The sequence below is a fragment of the Cricetulus griseus genome, chromosome 2 (assembly GCF_003668045.3).
Source record: "Cricetulus griseus strain 17A/GY chromosome 2, alternate assembly CriGri-PICRH-1.0, whole genome shotgun sequence".
NCBI lineage: Eukaryota > Metazoa > Chordata > Mammalia > Rodentia > Cricetidae > Cricetulus > Cricetulus griseus.
In genome coordinates, this window is record NC_048595.1 from 52,992,097 (window position 1) to 53,010,235 (window position 18,139).

General features: G+C 41.5%; 1 protein-coding gene and 1 long non-coding RNA gene across 9 annotated transcripts in view; one reads left to right on the top strand and one right to left on the bottom strand.

Moving 5' to 3' along the window:
- Fggy (FGGY carbohydrate kinase domain containing) overlaps positions 1-18,139 on the bottom strand; it is a 388,993-nt gene that overhangs the window by 20,259 nt on the left and 350,595 nt on the right. The window lies entirely within an intron of this gene.
- LOC118238304 lies at positions 6,256-14,832 on the top strand. Its single transcript, XR_004768193.1, has 2 exons — positions 6,256-8,880; positions 10,523-14,832. It is a non-coding gene; the product is annotated as an uncharacterized LOC118238304 (long non-coding RNA).

The window sequence follows — 18,139 nt, forward strand, 5'->3', positions numbered from 1 at the left end:
CCAGAGGTTGGAAAGGCCATAGAAGAGAAAGACATGAAGGAAAGTGGGAAGTTAGTATGAGAGAGATAAAACAAGGGTCAGACAGAGAGAGGGAATGGAAAAGGACAGCATGTCCAGGTAAAAGATAAAAATACTGTCTGTCCTTTCAATTTATTTATTTATTTGGTTTTTCCGAGACAGGGTTTCTCTGTGACTTTGGAGGCTGTCCTGGAACTTGCTCTTGTAGAACAGGCTGGTCTCAAACTCACAGAGATCTGCCTGCTTCTGCCTCCCAAGTGCTGGGATTAAAGACATGTGCCATCACTGCCCAGTATGGTTTATGGTATTTTTATGGTTCCCAGTATTCCTGGTTTCCCTCTTGTTTGTTATGTAGCACTCAGTAGAACAGATGTCTTTTATTTATATATTTCCTTCATTAGAAAATGAGAGCTAGAGGGCATTTGTGTTATCTGTATACACAACAATTCATGTAAGATGCAATGGTGGATTTTGAAAGAATAAACAGATGATTAAATTGAATCAAAAATTAGTGAAAAACTAAGGGATGGAACCTAACATATCTATGAGGTTAGGCTCTCAATTGTATACTTTAGTATTTTCTAAGTGTAAAATCAGTGCATTCTTCAAACTCTGGGTTCTAAACTTCCAAGACTGGATCTTTATTGGCCAACTGAATGGGTTGGGCAGTTTACTAACTGCTTTGTACCTCAACTTACTCAACTTTAAAATAGAAATAATATAAATGCCCATAGAATTGGGAAGGTAAAATAGAAAATGTATGGAAATGATTAACAGCACCTTGCATTAGTACTAGCTGAAAATTAGTTATTTTGAGTGTAGTTATTATCTCCATCCTTTTTCCAGTTCTACACAGGATATTGCCATGTTCTCTGAGTATCACTATTTAAAGACAGCTCTTCCTGATCTTCTCTGTGACATGTCACAGAGTAGGGCTGTGATAAAAAAAAAAAAAAAAGACACGAAATGTAGGAATCATTCAACACAGAATACCAGCTGACTCCTCTACTTAATGAGGGGAAGGAAGATGAACAATGAACAGAAAAATTGTGTTTCTAGGATTGGAAAAACAGAATTTAGTTTTGGGTTGGACTTTCAGGCATTTTACATAAAAACAAACAAGGAAAACAACAATATCAGCTGTGTTTATAAGCTTGTTTTGGCTTTCACAAGACAGGGGATTCAATCTGCTTCCTTCCAGACAGAATATTACAGACAAGCACATGGTGTACTACAAAACAACTGATACAGAAATCAGGGAGCTCCAGGCCTCTATTAATCTAGTCTGGGCTTGGTTGTTTGATTAAGTTGCCTAATTTTTTCAGATCTCAGTTTCTTCTTCAAAATGGAACATCTGAGCCATAATCTTGTTGGTTTTATTGTCCAGCAAGTAGATGTAAATTATTGGGCCTTAGGTATTATGCTAGGACCATGGAAGAAGCTCTGCCCACATTATACCTTCATTTAATGCTGAACCACGGGTACTATAGGAGAGAGCAAGAGAGAGTCAAATCTAGTATATGGTCTCATGGGAATGCATCAAAGATGAAAAGGAATTGGTTAGGTAAAGAAAGCTGATGAAATGGGTTCCAGCTTTGAAATGGGGATGGGGGGCAGGCATGAGTCATGTATGTTAATTCTCCAAATCAAGGCTGTATAGTACATTCAGTGGACGTAAGGAAGCCTATTATATCTGGAGAAGGTGAAATGAAGGCAAAAAGTGATAAGAAATGAAGCAAAGGTGAGAATTGCATATTGGGTGGCCTTGTAATTAATGTTCTAGGCTTTAGACAGAATGTCAAAGTCAAGGATGGGGAGACAGTTGGCACATTCATTGCCTCTGTGGGTTCTCTAACTTAAACTCACATATCAAAAGTTTTAAAACTAGTATCCATGTATATGAGAGAATGCGTGATATTTGTCTTTCTGGATCTCAATTGACTCATTCAGAAAAATTATTTCCTGCTCCATCTATTTACCTGTAGATTTCATTTTTCCTATGGCTAAATAATATTCTATTGTATAGGTGTGCTATTGTTTCATTGTCCATTCATCAGCTGATAAACACTCATGCTGCTTTCATTTCCTAACTATTGTGAATAGAGCAGACATTCATGTGGACAAGCAAGTATCTCTAGGGTAGGATGCAGAGTCCTTCTGGCTATATGAACAAGCAGGATGGGTATAAATAGAAAATATGGTAGATATATTTCTAGGTTTTTGAGGCATTTGGACGCCAATTTCCATGGTAGCCATGCCAGTTTTCACTCCTACCATCAACGGTTAAGTGTTCCCCTTTTGCCACATCTATGCAAATATTTTGTTGTTATTGTTGTTGTTGAGTCATTGTCATTTTGGCTGGGGTAAGAGGAAATCTTAAAGTAGTTCTAATTTGTGTTTCTCTGATGGCTAAGGCTGCCAACAACTTAGAAAAATATTTCTCAATCATACATTTCTTCTCTTGAAAACTGTTTAGTTAAACACCCTAAGTTTTAATTGGGTTATTTGATTCCTTGGTGTTTTGATTTTGAAGTTTTTGTATATTATTGATCCTGATTCTTTTGTCACATGTATAGATGGTAAGGATTATTGCTTCCTCATACAAATGATGATGCTCTTTGCTATACAAAACATTTAGTTTCCTAAGTTCCCACTTGTCAGTTGGTCTTAAGGCCTATGCTGCCAGTGTCCTGTCTAGAAAGTTCTCTCCTGTAAGTTGAAATATATCTCCCACTTTCTCTTTTATCAAGTTTGTGGTATAAGGGCATATGCAGTGACCCTTGATTATTTTGGAGTTGAATTTTGTTTAGGGTGAGAGATAAGGTTCTAGTTTTATTCTTTTACATGTAGCTATCCAGCTTGACAAACTCCACGTGTTGTATCTTTACTCCAATCTGTATTTTGGCCTACTCATTAAGAATAAGGTATCTGTGGGAATACAGACTTATATCTGGCTGTAAATACTATTCCTTTGATCAATATGTCTGCTTTTATGGAAATGCCATGATGATTTTATTATTATAACTCTAGAGAATTACTTGAAATCAGGAAGGTGATCTCTCTAAGAAGTTCTTTTATTAGTCAGGATTGTTTGGTTAGGCTGAGACTTTTGTATTTCTATATGAAATTTTATATTTTTTCAATTTCTATGAATAATTGCATTGGAATTTTGATGGGGATTACATTAAATCTGTTAGTTGCTTTTGGCTATTTTTCAAAATACTGATCCTACTAATCTGTGGGCCTGTGGCTCTTGCCATCTTCTGGTGTCTTCTTCCATTTCTTTCCTTAGTGTCTTAAATTTCCACTGTGCAAATATGTCACTTACTTGGTTAGATTTATCCTGGGATATTTCTTTATTTTTGAAGATATTGTGAATGGCATTGTTCCTTGATTTATTTCTCAGTATGTTTGATGTTTCTATACAGAAAGGTATCTCATTTTTGTGTGTTGATTTTTCTACCCTGGCACTTTGTTCAATGTATTTGTCAGCTGGAGGAGTTCTCCAGTGGAATCATTAATGTATAGAATCATATTGTTTGCAGATAAGTATACTTTGATTTATTTTCCTATTTTTTAATTTAAAATTGTTTCCTTTTAATTTCATACATGAGTAGATTTTATTTATAGTTTCCACCCCTACCTTGCCCCCCACTGTTTCTTAGAATCACGACCCTTTCTTTCCCCCCAAGACAGGGTTTCTCTGTGTAATAGCCCTAGTTGTCCTGGAACTCAATCTGTGGATAAGGCTGGCCTCAAACTCACAGATATCTGCTTGCTTTTACCTCCCAAGTGCTGGGATTAAAGGCATGCATCACCACCACCCAGCACCTTTTTCTATAATTACATATGTATAACACACACACACACACACACACACACACACACACACACACACACACACACACACAATCTACTGAGTCCATTTAGTTGTTGGTTAAATGCATGTGTTTAGGGCTGACCAGATAGGATTAGATAACCTATCAAGGACTCATCCCTGGAGAAAACTGATTCTATTCCTCTCAGAAGCCATTAATTGATTACCTGTGGTTCTTTGTCTATTGGTGGGCCTTGAGAAATTTCCTTCATCCACACTGGTATGTCAACTAATGTAATTACATAGGTCTTGTTTAGCCAAATATATTGTTGAAATTTCACAGAGTCAGCTTCCCTGTCACATTTAGAAGTGATGGGCATCCTGGACCTCTGGCTTTTTACAGCCTTTCCTGTGATGTCTACCTTCCCACCAGTCCTGGGTGTAGGGCTTGCGATGTATTTTCAAAGATGCATCAACTGGGACTGGGCAGCCCAAAAGTCATTCATTCTCTGCATCTCGACTGGTTGTAGACCTCTGTAATAGTCTCCATTGGTTGCTCAAAAAAAAAAAGATTCTTTGATGAAGATGACTCACTTATCTCTGTGTTTAATCTTTACTTGTCTTATTACTCTAGCTAAGCTTTCAAGAACCAAATTGAGTAGGAGTAGAGAAACTGGAAAATCCTTGGCTTGTTCCTGATTTTAATGTAAACGCTTTGAGTTTAGCATGACATTGGCTATGGGTTTGTTGTGTACTGCCTTTGTTATGTTGAAATATGTCCACCATACCTCTAGATTCTCCAGAAATTTTATCATGAAGGGATGCTGGATTCTGTCAAATGCCTTTTCTGTGACTAATGAGATGATCATGTGATTTTATTCCTGGAGTCTATTTATGTGGTGGGTTACATTTATGATTTATACATGTGGAATCAACCCTGCATTTCTGGGATGAAGCCAACTTGATTATGGTGGATAATCTTTTTCATGTGTTCCTGAATTCAGTCTGCAAATATTTTATTGAGATTTTTTTCCATTTGTGCTCATCAGAGAGATCAACCTGTAATTTTCTTTTTTGATGTTGTTGGGTCTTTGTCTGGTTTGGTGTCAGTGTAACACTGGCTTCATAAAAGGAATGAGAAAGTGCTCCTTTCTTTCCTATTTCACAGAATGACTTGAGGAGTGTTAGAATTAGTGCTTCTTTGATAGAACTCTGTGCTGAGTTCATTTGGCCCAGAGACTTTTTTTTGGGGGGGGGGATAGGAGATTTTTAATTAGTGCTTGTATCTCATTGGTTGTTGTGGATCTACTGAAATTATTTATTTTGTTTTGATTTAACTTTTGTGGGTCATGTCCATCTAGAAAGTCATCCATTTCTTTTAGAATAATTTTCTGGTTACTGGAATAATATAGATTTTTAAAAATATGCCCTATGATTCTCTGGATTTCCCATTTCTGTTGTAATATCATCTCTAATTTTATTTATTTGGGTCTTCTATTTTTTCTCTCTGGTTAACCTGGCTAAAGGTTTGTAAATCTCATTAATCTTTTCAAAGAACACTTTTATTTCTGCTACAACTGAATTACATTTTCACCTCTCCTCAAGAACTCTGACTTTGTCACATGGTGCCATGCCTCACATTCTCCCATGACCCCCACAATCTGTGGCCTTCAACTTCAACTGCACATTCAACCAATGGCCTCTCCTGGTGCCAAAACTCAGCAGCTCTCCACTCCCATTCATGCCTACAAAAGCAGTACCACCTGCAAGACTCTTTTTTTTTTTTTTAAATTTGAATTAGAAACAAGATTGTTTTACATGTCAATCCCAGTTCCCTCCCCATCCCCTCCTCCCCTACCACCCCCCTCCCCTAACTAAAACCCTACCTATCACATATCCTTTCTGCTCTCCAGGGAGGGTGAAGCCTTCCATAGGGGGTCATCAGAGTCTATCATATCCTTTGGGATAGGGCATAGGCCCACCCCAGTGTGTCTTGGTTCAAGGAGTATCCCTCTATGTGGAATGGGCTCCCAAAGTCCACACCTATGCTAGGGATAAGTACTGAACTACTACAAGAGGTCCTGTAGATTTCTGATTTCTCCTCACTGAAACCCATGCTCCTGGGGTCTGGATCAGTCCCATGCTGGTATCCCAGCTATCAGTTTGGGGACCAAGAGCTGTTTCTGTGGGTTTCACCAGTCTGGTCTGGATCCCTTTGCTCATCATTCATCTTTCTCTGCAACTGGATTCCAGTTGAGTTAAGTGATTAGTTGTGGGTGTCTGCTTCTACTTCCACCAGCTGCTGGATGAAGGCTATAGGATAGCATACAAGTCAGTTATCAGTCTCATTATCAGGGGAGGGCATTTAAGGTAGCCTCTCCTCTGTTGCTTAGATTGTTAGCTGGTGTCATCTTTGTAGATCTCCAGACATTTCCCTAGTGCCTGATTTCTCTGTAAACCGAGACTCTTCTATGTTACCAATTTCAGTTGCCAGGACAGTGTCCTCCTGCCTGTGCACCTTCTGGAACACAGCCTGCATGTTTTGACCACAAGGAAACGATTCCCAGAAGATCCAGCCTCAGTGATGCTGGTCTCTCTCTTCTTGATCACCATTAGTTTCTCAGATCAGCTAACTAGTATTGATTGTCCCAGCAAATAAACGGTTTCACTGATGGATGTTTACTTAGGGGTGGCTGGTGGTTAAGAGCAAATAGATCACTTATGAGAGGAAATACAGGGATGGAAGCTAAATATTTTAATGGAAACATTGTGGGAAATAGGAGATTGAGTTGGTATAGCATATTGGCCAGATTCTTGCTAGGAAGCTGAAATGACTGAAGTAAACTAAAAAAAAAAAAAGTATTTATTAAAAAAACAATGGACATTGGAACTGGTAAGATGGCTGAGCAGGTAAAGGCATTTGCCACCAAGGCTTATAACCTGAGTGTAATCCCTGGGATCCACAAGATAGAAGAAGAGAAGTGATCTGAATTTCACACATACTGTGGTAAAGAAAGCATGCCCACACACATACACACCCAAATAAACTAAATTGAAATACAAAAATAAATGAAGCAAAAAACCCCACATGGATTGTGAAAAAAAATGAGCACCTGTGGACCAGCAATTGAAGGTGGGTACTTGCTACCTCTTACTCTGAAGGAGAGAAGGGAGAGGGAACACACAGAGATACCTATGAGTAATAAGGCAGTAAATGGTGCAGCCAATTTGTAGTAACCCTGTGCAGGATGCTGGCAAAATAAAAAATCTCTAGGGTTTTGCTGGTGCCTCCTAATGGCCAAACTCAACTAGATGACAGGAATAAGGGAGCTTGTGTGCTGGTAATTCATAAAAGTGTCACAAGTCTGCTTTATGATTTAGATGCTTCTGTCATCCAGGACTGGGATTATGTAAAAGTGATGGGGAGACAGACAGATATTCAGAAAGAATGCACACATGAAAGAGGACAGACAGGTAGAAGGAAGTGAGCACAAAATGATTCTCAGAATAGTTTTCTAGGTATACTTCAGCCCCTTTTAGAGACAAGAACACCAAGACCCAAAGCATGGCATGGCTTTCTTGAGGCAGCAGACTTGGGGGTAAAGTCAGGAAACAGGGCTAGCTAGCTGAAAGCCTTTTCCACCCCACTGCTCCACATATAATGGCTAGTTGAATCGCAGAATGCCCATTTAAGCTTGTAGAGGAAGTTGAAACACTACCAGAAAGTTCTTACTTCACTATGTAAATAATTCATGCACACTGAGAAGCCGGGACTCAAAGGATGTCCCTGAGCACTTGCAGTATTGATGTTCACTGGACTGAACAGGCTGTGAGGAAGGTGAAGGCTGTGGTTTCAGAAAACCCAGTCACGCTCTGCTATGCCTCCCCCCCCCCAGTATGTTTACTCTGACCCCAAGGCAGTACCTGGCTAGCTAACACTGTCCTCAGTCCTATTGGTTTGGGCAGAAAGGGCAGAAGAGGTAAGGCGGGGCCTCATTCTTAGCAGAACCTGTGTGTCTTCCCACATGCGTAGCATATGGTGAGTGCTTTGACAATGACCACTGAACAGAGTCTTTGGGGACTGTTTCCTTTGTCAAATGTCATGGATTCCAACCACACAAAACCACAAAGTTGAGAATGCAAAGGGTGAATGGGAAGGACTAATGATAGCTAGGCAGGCATCCCCGGGTGGGATCCAGGGACCCAACATCTCTAGATCCATATGAAGCACCCTCACAGAATTTTCCCAGTACCTAATACATGGTGCAGACAATTAGATGAGACCATGCTTCAAAGCTGTCGGTACTCGGTCATGCAGAGCAAAGGCCGATTCTACTTCTTCCCTGCCCCTGTGGTCCTACTCCTTTGATTTAAATGTCGCTTTCATGTCCCAAAGTTACAACTCTTGACATCAGATTCCGGTCACATAAAATGGTAGTGGCTTTCCTACAGCAAATCACAATTGTTATAAATTCTGTTGTTACTGTTTTGGTCACATTGGGCTTATGTGACCGGCGGTTGCCCTTCTGAGAACACCACAGCATTGTGGATTATGACTTTCCCCATCTTTGAATAAACACTGAGAGCTTTCTTTACCTCTTGGTCCAGTGCTTGTTTGCCATCTGGTGCCTGGGTTCGGCTACATCTGCATTTACTTAAGGACTTTAGGCGAAGGCTGGGTTTACATATGGGAAGAAGGAGAGAGCTTCGTTGATGTCTTCCATCTGTTCATTTATTCACATATTATGATTTCTGTAATCTCACCAATGTTGATCCCTTCAGACAATCCTTACACTGTTCCTTGGGGACCATCATTTTTGTGTGTTCAGCTGGGAGTTTCCCTGAGAATATTTTTTTTTAAATGCCATTACTTTTAGTGTAACTCAGCATGGCTTCTAGATGAGAACAAAATTAATGTTCTCAAAGAGGTGGCTTTTTTTTTCTTTCCCTTACAGGGGGATTTATCTGCTTTGAATGAATCTGTGGAAAGAAGCAGGAAACCCCAGAGCTGGTTCCTCTCCTCACTTGTAAATGCTTTGAATTAGGTATGTTGTGCGACCCTCCCCATGCCTGCTGTCCTCATCTCCTTGTTCTGGATCTCACAGATCACTGCTCTAAGTGCTGGGATAGGCTTTCTCTGTCCAGCCCCATGAGCAGAGGTATGTGCAGGAGAGGCATCCTAGGGGAATCCCATCTCAGGTATTCTGAGATAGAGGAACAAAACAGGATGAGCTGCACTTACTGTTTTTACAAAGCCATTTCAAATCCCTTCTCTACAGTACACCTATGACTGTGCTGAGTGTGACATAATGACCTCTGGGGAGACCTGGTTTTGACAGTATTTTGTGGTCTCTTATTAATTTTTCTAAGCCTGCCTTTTCTAAAACAGGGGCAAGGTCTTCCTAATGGTAAGGATGGCAGGAATATCAGTAATTGCTAGCTTGATTCTTTGCATAAAGCACACATTCATAAACGTTGGCCTCTCCACACGATCAGGTCAGTGGTGACAATGCCATCATGTAAGGTAGAGGAGAGAAGCTGACATGTTCACTGATAATAAGGAGATTGTCTGGTACAAACCCTGGGATTTCAGTTTTGGACTGTAGAGCTTTCTCAGAAGCTGAGGAGGGCTGCACAGGATTCAGTGGGGACCAGATATCAGCCAAAGAAGGAGTGTGGATATTTGCATGGAAGGGTAGTGGCTAGTATCTCTCTCTCTCTCTCTCTCTCTCTCTCTCTCTCTCTCTCTCTCTCTCTCTCTCTCTCTCTCTCTGTGTGTGTGTGTGTGTGTGTGTGTGTAAACATCTCCCAATCACTTTGAAAGGTTCTTGCCACCATCTTGTACACCACATTTTAAAAGTCAAAACAACAAAAGCTTTCTTAAGGAATGTTTTGGGATAGGCCAACAGACTGGTTAGGCTATTTGCAGCCTGGGCAGGAACACTTGACTTAGCTTATTTATAAAAGACAAACCCGTCTGCCACATTACCAAGATGTTTGTTGGGTAAGAGGCAGGGGCAGGATAAGAATTGCTTCTGTCACCATACTCTCCTTGTCCACTTTTTCTGGAGGTATGAGGAAGAACAGCATAGCAGAGGTAACCCCACTACTGTTTACCAAGATCCTTTCTGCCCCCACAGGAAGTGATCAGGTAGAGTAATGGGAATCCCATATCCACAAGGGGCTGTTTTGGAACCCTCAGAGTCCAGGGGAGGACCTTAGCATTCCTGGACTTCAGATGTCTCCTATTGTATGTTTCTGTGAGATTCCAAGGATGCACGGGCATGAACAGATGATGGTAGAGAACATGCATCTATCCAAGGAGGGAATAGACTGGGGTTGAAGGGTGTGGGCTGAAAGCAACACTAGAGCAATGAAAAGGGCAATGCTTAGGGCAGCCAGAGTGAGAGCAAGTGTTGGGGAGACAGGGCTGCACTATGGGGACCTAACATCTCCCAAGAGCTCCAATAAGTTACAGCTCCTGCACTCTGGTGCCCTGGCATGTTCAGCATGGTGGGGGCTATGTGTGGAGGTGCAGGGGGCAATGAGGTATTTCTCATAATATCCAGACATGAAAGGTATGCTGAAAGCTGACCACAGGCATATGGTGATGGACCAAAAGAAGGTATTAGGAAGAGAAAAAAGCCATCAGAGATGATGGACTCCCTCTTGGGTTTCTGGTCTTAGGTTCATGACCCACTGTGAAGAACACTGAAGATTTGATAAGGAAGCCGCTTGCACAGAGCTGCCTCCCTCATCCTACAGGATCATGAGAGTGAACAAGAGTGACAGTTTCAGCTTCTCCTCATCCAGTTCAGAGGACAACATTGAAAATAATATCAAGAGGAGTCATGCTTCAAAATCTCTCATAGAGTAGCAAAGCTTATGTCAACTAGTCATGTGAGTCTAACCCAATTATTCAGGGAGAGGTGAATCTGTCCTTTTTGGTGCTATATGACCTGGCACTCACACCTGAGATGTGATTTTTCTTCCTCTTTCTTTTTAAAGCAGCAGACAGCCAGCAAGTTTAAATGCCACCTCTGGATACTCAACACAGTTATCTTAGCTTCACAAGTTTCCATTAAGGCATCTCTCAGTTTCTTGAGGTGGGAATAGGAACACAAAAATCGTATGTCACAGAGGAAAGACACCAGGCCATGGGAAAATACTAAGCCCTTACACACAGAATCTGAGGTTTTTGGGAACCATTTAAGCCCTTTTCTGGGAGTGGTAGAGTGCATGCTGGCTCTGGACAGGATATTCAGGGAGAACACAGCTGATTTACAAGGCCGGAGTGGGAGACATGGAGAGAAGCCTGCAGGATGTAACTGAATGGTGGAGAAATCCAGACTAAACTCAGGGAGCCTAAGCTCCAGGAGAGAAAGCCTAGAGAAGTGAAGGGAATAAACAAAGGCGGTGGGGCTAAGCTGGAGTGATTGCCAGGTGGGAGGGCAGGATACATCTGGGCACCTTGGACTACATGAGGAATTTAGTACTTTCCATAGATTCCACAGTAGACACCGAATGAAAATGTTTTAGGACACAGACCTTACACTGTCCCATGGCTTCTCCACTTTAGCAGGGTGAATACTGGCGTCTAGGTAGGAGTGAGTGACAGTGGTTTGTCTATGAGTTGGCTACCCGTTATGCCTTCCTCTCCTGCTGTCCTCTTTTCCATTAGCTATTTCATCCCCTTCTCTTTTGGCAGAAGGCAGAGGATGCGATGATGCAGGTTGCAGCCTGCTCAGAGGGCTCCACCATGGACACATTTTGTATCCTTCTTCAAGGCACCCTCCCTGTTCTCCCCACTGGGCACCAGACTACTCTGCTGCCTGCCTGCTGAGAGGCAACAGCTGTTGGCACGGAGAGCAACTCCCAGCTGCTCACCCAAATTCTCTCAAGCCTTGCTGAGTGTCAATGCTTTTAATTTGTTAAAATTGGATGGGGGCTGACGAACAGAGGAGCAAAGAGAGGCCTAATTTTAGCTGTAGACAAGAGGACTTTCCCCTAAATACACCAATCTCAAAATACTTAGCTAAGTGCATATGAACACACGGGGAGGATTTAAAGAGCCACAGAGTAAAATTTAAAGGCCAACTGGTCCCGGCCCCGCCTGCCTGAACAACTGGACTAAAGAGCAGTGAGAACAGTCTGCACCCTCATTCTGGACCAGGCACTGTGCCAGATGTTTGTGTGCAGCCCTTCCTTCTCACAGGAGGATGGTTTGGGGCCCATCATTGCCCTCTACAGATGGGGAAACAGGCTCCAGAAATTTAAACCCAGGTCGCTCTTACTTTCCCTGTCAAATGAAAGGAAAATGGGGCATCGAGCTTTGGCTATCTGAAGAAGTGATATTTGAGGCATGGAATCAGAGCACAGATCAGAGGGCTTTGGTTTTTATATCCTCAGAATGGACTCTCTTTGTCCATGGTTGCCCTTTTTCCAAACTAAAACCCCTCCCAAGAACTCCAAGATATTCTGAAGGAATGAAGAGACTGTCACAAGCAATTTGCAGGTAGATAAGTGCTTGGGGGAATGCCTTTCTGTCCCCCTCCAGCAAAAACCATTGCTGTCTGTAACCAAAGAGGAGGGCTGTTTGGCTCAGGTATCTGAACTGGGTAACTTCTCTTGATCTCTCCTTCATGCTAGAGTCTGCACTCCCTCAGAATAAAGCCCACCTGGTAGGACTCATCACATCAACTCCCTTCATCTCAGCTCAGGCCTACAAAGCCTCTTTACTGGGACGCTCCCCCATGAGGCTTACCATGCACATCTGGAAGCTTTCCACAATGGGCCTTTGAAGCTGCCTGCAGCATTCCGGGAAAGCCTGGCTCACTAGGCTGAGGTTGCAAGAGCAGAAGCCCACATTTATTTTTCTTTTCCGCCTTCTTTGAGGAAACTCAATCCCCTAGTGGCTTTGTGGGCATTTGCAAGGCAGCTCTGATTTTCATCCTACTACTGACAAGGCTAAAGTCTACACGAGCAGTGAACAATGGCAGCACACTCAAAGGGGGGCTTGGAATAATGGAGGAGGTCCACAGTGTGCTCGGCTCCTTAGACCCCATTGAGTCCTGCCTGACTCATCTTGACTTACCCCATTGCTCAGCACCAGTGACATTTTGCCCACTCAAAGTATCTAAGGCGGGGTTTTCTGATGTGAAATGAATTAACAGTGATATGCCTCTCAGAGAACAATGTTACAGGAGGTAGCTGAAGTAAGCCACTTTCTGCATTGTAAGACACGTTGTTCAACAGATCTGTGAGGTCCCTTCTCTGGGTCATTCTCCTTCACATAAGCCAAGCTCATTCTATACAATTTAACTCACATAGATTCCTTTCTGAAATACTTTACCCCTCTGTCAGTCATGTTAGTTGTCATGTCCTTAACATTTATTTCTGAGTTTTTTGGGTTTATTTTTATTTTTATTTTTTTTTGTTTTTCGAGACAGGGTTTCTCTGTGTAGCTTTGGAGCCTATCTTGGCACTCGCTCTGGAGACCAGGCTGGCCTCAAACTCAGAGAGATTCACCTGCCTCTGCCTCCGGAGTGCTGGGATTAAAGGCGTGCACCACCAATGCCCGGCTCTTTATTTCTGTTTTTAAGATTACATATAGCTTACAAGACCCTGTAGTAACTGTAGACATGTTTCTGTTTTGATTGAATCTTCACACCTAGTTAACAGTGTTCTCAATGAATGCCTGCACACTCATTAGCCCATATAATCAATATTACTTAGCACCTACTCTGTGTCATACAGCCATGACTATAACAGACCTAGGACCTACTTCCAGAAGTTTACTTTGTAGCAGGGAAAATCTAGAAATCCATTAGGAAATGCATATATTGAAATATGGTGTCGTCAGGACAACAGTAAAGAAATAAAGTAAGAGACTGCTAGTTGTAGCTCCAACACATGAAATACAGACAAGAGAAGAAGCCAACAAAGTACCAAACACAGACTTTACTTGAGTTAGGAAGAAAACTGAGGTTAAAGGCAAACTCTCATCCTAAAATCTGGAGACAGAAGAATCCAGTTACAGCTAGATCTTGCCAGGACAAGAAGCTACTGGAACCATGGATGAGCAGAGACATTTCAGTGACAGCTGAAGAGAAGAAATGAAGAAGGGTTCAGTGTGGCCAGGAAGGCATGGGACTGTAATTTTGGCCACTATTGAAGCTGTGCAAAAGGACTGCTTCAGCCAAGAAGTCTGATTGAGACCCAGTGGGCAACATAACCTTACTATCCCAAATAAATAATAGATGGATGGATAGATTGATAGATAGATAGATAGATAGATAGATAGATAGATAGATACAAGTTTGAGTTAATTAGGAATAAAAATTCTGGGTTTGGTGGCACATACTTGTAATCCCTATACTCTATAGATCAGGGTAAAAAGATTGTAATTTTGAGGCCAGCTTGGGGGAAATAGGAAGATCCTGCCTCATAAAACATGGCGGGATAATGAATACAGCAAATATAAGAGTTACTACATGGTACATATTCATCCATCTGTACCAGTAATCTATTTAAATGTTAATGGCATGAATATATTAGTTAAGAGATTCCCACAGTCAATTAGGGAACAAGCAAGGCCTATTGGAGATATGCTGTAAATATAAAGACTTACAGATATTGCATGCCACTCAAAGCAGAGCTGCAGTAGTGTGGGAGCCAGTGTAAGAAAGCATTGAACTATAAATGAAGCAGAGTGCACCATGTTCTTCCCACAAGGTGGGAATTGCATAAACTGTGACAACTGAATGAACTTGAAAACAAGGACATGAAGGAAATACCCTAGCATGCCCACAGTATATCTGTGGGAAAGGCAAAGGCCTGGGAGGAATATTCCTGGCTCTTTTCATATGGCCAAAGGTGGTAAAACATAACACCAGGTGTAATCCCTCACTGTACTTATATTTACTTAAACTACATACAAACCATCTTCTCATGTTTTGCTTGCTTTGATAATAAAAATGAGAAGGGCTTTGTTTGCACTACTCTTCAGCTCAAATACCTGGAGATGCTCAGCCCCCCATGCAAGTCTTTGGAAAACCCTTTCATCCTGGGAGAGTCAGCCTTGCTTGCACTGGGTGGGTTGATATAGTTCTATAAATTAAAAAGACTCTGAGGACAAAGACAGATTTATTCAATGGTAATTATATAATGGTAAGTGGCAATTGGTGATGGTAAATTCTCCAAGAGCTGAAACAATCATCAGGGTGCATGTATTCACAGAATGCCAGTGCACATGACACAAAACTTGACAACTGCAAGGAAGAAGAGACCTATGAACCATGACAGATGCAATTTCAGACTTCAATTGATTGTCTAAGGGAAAGAAAATCCTGAGTACAACTGCAAGCTGCAGAAACCACAGGGACTCAGGATGGGGAATCTTTCAGAAATGTGACGGGGAAATGAGAGAAGAACCAAGGATACGGAGAGGGACCCGTCTGTACTCACAGGGTTAGACACACAATGTTAAAGAAACTAATGTCTCCACCGGATCAACAGAAAACCACAAAATCCAATGAATTCTCAACAGGTAGTCTGTAAATATCACTAATAGGATTATCAACGTCAGGTGTGGTGGTACCCACCTGCAGACCCAGTATCAGGAGGCTGAGGCAGGAGGATTGTGAGCTCAAGGCCACCATGGGCTACATAGAGAGTCCCAGGTCACAACACTTTCTATGAGACCCTGTCAAACAAATGACATGGGAAGACAAACAAAACTTAGGTAAATCAACATGATGCTAATGACATTTGCTATTAAGCCACAATAACCAGGAAAGAGGGAACTTGGTGAAGAATAGATAGATAACAGTGAGCCCCAAGCAGATCCACATAAAGAGTCAATTGCCCTTTGATACAGGAGTAAATGGAATCCAGAGGATGCAGGAAATCTTTTCAACAGTTTCTACATCAAAGTGCAGCAACAGTGAACCTAGCCACTGAAAGACGCCATTAACAAAAATAACTCAAAATGGCTGACAAATATATCCCTATGAGACAAAACGGCAAAATGCAAAGATCATGTTAGCTACATATCTGTTGTTGTGATAAAATATTACAAGGAAGAAAGGGTTCGTTTTAGCTTACAGTGTTGGAGCAGAAACCGTGGTATGGCAACAGGTGCAGGAAGCTGGCAGGTCACATTTTCATGCACACACAGGAAAAAGTTGGAAGCAGGAAGTGGGGCGAAGCTATCAGCCCCCAAAGTCTTCACCCAGGAATGCTCTTCCTCCAGCAAGGCTGAACCTCCTAAAGGTTCCTTAGTCTCCACAAACAGTGCCACCAACTGGAGACCAAGTATTCAAACACACAAGCATGTGTGGGGCATCTCTCATTAAAATCACTACAGCAATGTAAAGGTTGAGGGGAGCTAGTTTGGGCAATAAAGTTATACATAGGATGCCAAAACCATTATCCATGAGAGAAAAACATGGAAAAACTGGATCTCTAAAGTTTACAAACTGCTCTAGGAGGTATTACCTTAAAAGAAGGAAACAATGAGCTACAGAATTGAAGAAAACATATACCTCACAAAGAATTTCTACTCCAAATATATAAAGAACACCTAAAACTTTAGAATGAGAAAAGCATCCCAGTTGAAATGTGCAATATATTGAATATATTTTTTAAAGTAGATAACCCAAGGCAAAGGAGCCTGTTCAGATACCCAATACCATCTCATTGGGGAATTGGAACTCAGGTATCATAAATAAGCAGCTGCACACTTCCTAGGACAGGGAAGTACAAAAGCATGCACGATAATGGCAAACAAGGAAAGGATGTGGGAAGGCATGACTTCCCCTTCTTGGCCTGGGAGAAGCAAAACAGTAGAGTTACTTTGCAAGAAGATTTGGTATTTACCACAAAGCTAACTACATTGTTTCCACACAACCCAGCAATCATGCTTCTAGCTGTTTACACAACTGTTTTTTTTTTAATAATTGTGAACCCATTGACTTTCATGTGAAATTTCCAAGTACTTTATTTATAATCACCCACATTAGGTGTTCTTCAGGAGTCCAATGTACAGCTATACAATGAAGCAATATTTAGCAATAAAGAACCGCTAAGGCACTTGAAGACATAGATTAGTTATAAATGTATATTACTAAGTGAAAGAAGCACACATAGAAAGGTCGAATGCCCCACAATTCTAAGCACATGATGTTCTGGAAAAGGCAGAACTATAAAGATATGGGTGTTGCCAGGAACTCAGGGGAAGAGAGGGAGGGTTAAACAGGTGAAGTTTAGGAGCTGTTTGCTTCACTGGGTGGTAAAAGTCATCTATATCATACTGTAATTGTACCTACACGGCATCGTAGGCATTTGTCAAAACCACTGAACAGTGTAGTACAACAGTGAAATTTAATACTGGCAAATAAAAAAAAAATTAGGACGTAGGGGTCCTGTGCCAGACTACAGTATGTGAGAAAGTAAATACATCCCCAGTATGTGAAACAATCCCAGTCACAGTGTGGGAGAGTAAGGGGCTGCCCTGAAGAACTAGAAGTGGAGAACCTGGCAACTCCGGTGACTGGGAGGATGAGTTGTATTGATGGTGGTATGTAGATACAATGCGGTAAGAATGGTCTTTTGTTTTAGGGGGGTTCTTCCCAACAAATCAAAACTCCAGTGGAATCATGAGCATGATATCCAGTGAATTCCCAATGAAATATATTCTACAGAATGTCTGATCAGGATGAGAGAAACCAGAGGAACTAAGTCGGTTTGCTAAATGCACCATTTCAGTATCTGGAATGTGATGCTGGAGCATTGAAAAGCACACAAGGTAAAACTGCACAGTATGCACTTTAGCTAACCATAATGCATCAATCTTATATAATTAATTGTAACCCATGCAACACTCTCACTAAGATTTTAATATTAAGGGAAACTGGGTGTTGTCTGTTTTACAGGAAGTCTCTACATTATCTTCGCCTACTTTTGTAAACATAAATCTACAAAAAGGAAGATTCCTACACTAATACACATGCTCTATGTTAGATGAGGGGTATGTGGCATGTATACATACAACAATGTATATATACAACGAGTGCATATATATATATATATGCACTCATGTTATAGGCGTCTATGACGAGTAGTGGGGAGAAAAGCTAGCTAGAGGGAAGTGAGGTGAAAGGCAGGAGATGTTCACTGAGGACTGGGCAGGAGGTAAAGAACTGCATCTCAGACAAACGACATGTGTTTAGCGATGCAATGCACTAAGTATGGACCATGAGAATGTTAGGGAAGAGGACTCCTGGTAGAGGTCTCTGAGTGTGT